The sequence below is a fragment of the Piliocolobus tephrosceles genome, chromosome 3, assembly GCF_002776525.5.
Source record: "Piliocolobus tephrosceles isolate RC106 chromosome 3, ASM277652v3, whole genome shotgun sequence".
Lineage (NCBI taxonomy): Eukaryota > Metazoa > Chordata > Mammalia > Primates > Cercopithecidae > Piliocolobus > Piliocolobus tephrosceles.
The window spans coordinates 111,439,863-111,442,956 of NC_045436.1; the positions used below are offsets into that span (position 1 = coordinate 111,439,863).

Below are 3,094 nucleotides of genomic sequence, written 5' to 3' on the forward strand. Positions count from 1 at the left end.
AGGCAAGTGAGAAAACAATTATTGACCAGTAAGTACACAACTATTTTCAAGTTGTATGAAAGGCTATTATCGCCACCTGCTGGACACTGTTATTGACTACTTGCTGTAAAAAAATTAACAAGATTTTTTTAAAACCAACAATCATTATTTAATAGGTCCCCCCACCCCATCTTAAGCATCTAGTTAACGAAACAGTACAAATAAAACCATCAAATTTATATCTTTATTTGTTTTTATATTAGTAATGCTAATTAATGTTACATCATTTCTTATTGTGAAATGCCCGCTGCTAAAAAGGTATATATCATAAAATTTTGGTTTGCAAGTACATTCATGATCATCCTATGATGTTCTTGTTTTACAGAAGATCACAGAACTTGAGTTGTTTGCCCATAGGGTAAGAACCCAGAATTTAAATTATTTACACATAGGGATAGTCCAGAAAGTTATAAACTAGTCCTGGCTCTTAAGTTCAGTGCATTATCTTTTTAAAATATTGACTTATATTGCAAATTTTATATCTTTCATAACTTTGCTAATTGCACACACCAGTGATTCTCCACTTTGGTGCATCAGAATGACTTGTGAAATTTTTAAAATAAAGCTGGCACCAAAGCCAGAGATTTTTACATCCAGCCAGGGTTAAAAGAACTATTAATAGATACCAGTGGTTCTCAAAGTGTGGTCCCTAGACAAGCATCATCATCATCATCATCACCATCACCTGGTTAGAAATGCAAATGTTCAAGGTCCATCCCAGAGTACTGGGGTCGGGGGGGCTGTAATTTGTGTTTTGCAAGCCTTCAAGTGATTTGGATACAAGCTATAAGTTTGAGAATCACTATTATTTACAACAAAACCAGTAAATTCCTACTCTTTTACATAAAAGAATTGATTTAGCTGTAGTAGAGCCCTCTGGCTGTGCGTGTCTGAGGATCAGCCGCTGGGAGCTGGACAGTTTGCTGAGCCCCTTATTATCCCCTGGTGCCTGGTGCTGAGACTCACATAGCGGTCACATCCAGCTCCCTGCGTCCCCCAAGGTGCCTCTGTTCATCAGGAATGGAGCCAATAACAGCAGGTTCAAAGATTTATGGCATGAATTTGGTCGTTATGATCCTATAGTTGATGTGTATGTTCCACTTGATATCTACACTCACTGTCCAAGAGGAGTTGCTTATGTTCAACTGGAGGATGTTCGTGATGCTGAAGATGCTTTACCTAATTTGGACAGAAAGTGGATTTGTGGATGTCAAATGGAAATAGTTTGCACAGGGGGATTGGAAGACCCCAAATCAGATGAAAGCAAAGGAAGGTAGGAGTGTGTACAGTTCTTCTTCTTTTTTTTTTTTTTCTTGAGACGGAGTCTGGCTCTGTAGCCCAGGCTGGAGTGCAGCGGCCGGATCTCAGTTCACTGCAAGCTCCGCCTCCCGGGTTCCCGCCATTCTCCTGCCTCAGCCTCCCGAGTGAGTAGCTGAGCCTCCCGAGTGAGTAGGGACTACAGGCGCCTGCCACCTCGCCCGGCTAGTTTTTTGTATTTTTTAGTAGAGACGGGGTTTCACTGTGTTAGCCAGGATGGTCTCAATCTCCTGACCTCGTGATCCATCCGTCTCGGCCTCCCAAAGTGCTGGGATTACAGGCTTGAGCCACGGCGCCCGGCCAGTTCTTCACGCTATGATTCTAGAAGCCAACGTTATGAAAGAAGATCAAGAAGTCGAACTTTTGTTTACATCTATAGAAGATCTAATAGTCCTAGAAAGGGTGGATGGACTGGAAGACCATGGTGTAGCAGAAGCCATTCCAACAATGACAGAGTTCAACACTGAAATCGCTCTTTTTCAAGATCTAAATCCAATTCAAGATCAAGGTCCAAGTCCCAGCCCAAGAAAGAAATGAAGGCTAAGGCCGGGCGCGGTGGCTCAAGCCTGTAATCCCAGTAATCCCAGCACTTTGGGAGGCCGAGACAGGCGGATCACGAGGTCAGGAGATCGAGACCATCCTGGCTAACACGGTGAAACCCCGTCTCTACTAAAAATACAAAAAAACTAGCCGGGCGAGGTGGCGGGCGCCTGTAGTCCCAGCTACTTGGGAGGCTGAGGCAGGAGAATGGCGTGAACCCGGGAGGCAGAGCTTGCAGTGAGCTGAGATCCTGCCACTGCACCCCAGCCTGGGCGACAGAGCGAGACTTCGTCTCAAAAAAAAAAAAAAAAAAAAAAAAAAAGAAATGAAGGCTAAATCATGTTCTAGGCCTGCATTGCATGTCAAAACTAGAGGCACCTCTAAAACAGATTCCAAAACACATTACAAGTCTTGCTCAAGACATAAAAATGAATCAAGGAAAAAAGAACCACACTGCTCCAAATCCCAGTCAAGGTCACAGTCTAGGTCTAGGTCAAAATCTAGATCAAGATCTTGGACTAGTCCTAAATCCAGTGGCCACTGATAGTATAAACTATGATCACTTTTAGGCACATATCATTCATTTGTTCATAGATTGGTTGACTTAAATTATCAGGAATACAATGTTGCAATGATGTTTAACAAACACTTGTTAGTTTTCCCTGTACCAGGCAATGGTTATATTAAAATGACATGCTGTTGAGAAGCCACTCTTAAGAGTCCAGTTTGTTTAATGATATGGGCAGCTACCAATTTGTTGTGTCTCTGTATATTTTTGTAAAGATTCTCATTTTTATGCTTTAAGTATTTGGTGAAAGATGTTGGTTGACCATAATTTGCAACATTCTTACTAAAAATAAACTTTCGTATTCATATTTCGTAGAACTGTTAACTTAGAAAGAAGATAGAATGTTACAAAAGTGAAGTTGTAGCCACAGTACAACACTGATTGCTCAGACACATTTAGGTTCAGCATAGACCTTTCTGTCTTACCAAGATGTCTAGGCTCTTGATAATAGTTTATTTATGATACAATGTGGATTAGTTCTTTTGTTAACTCCACGGTCTTGGGGAATAATGCCAACTGAGTCATGTAGTATTTTCAGGGAGATATAAGTTTTTGACTGAAACATGGAGCCTTTACTTTTTTTCTGGTTGCTATATATTTGGAACAAGTAAACATCAGAAAAACTCACCT

At 41.1% G+C, this 3,094-nt stretch overlaps 1 pseudogene; it reads left to right on the forward strand.

The window, feature by feature from the left end:
* The first annotated feature begins 279 nt into the window (after window positions 1-279).
* On the forward strand, window positions 280-1,928 carry LOC111549363 (annotated as a pseudogene).
* The last annotated feature ends 1,166 nt before the right edge of the window (window positions 1,929-3,094 follow it).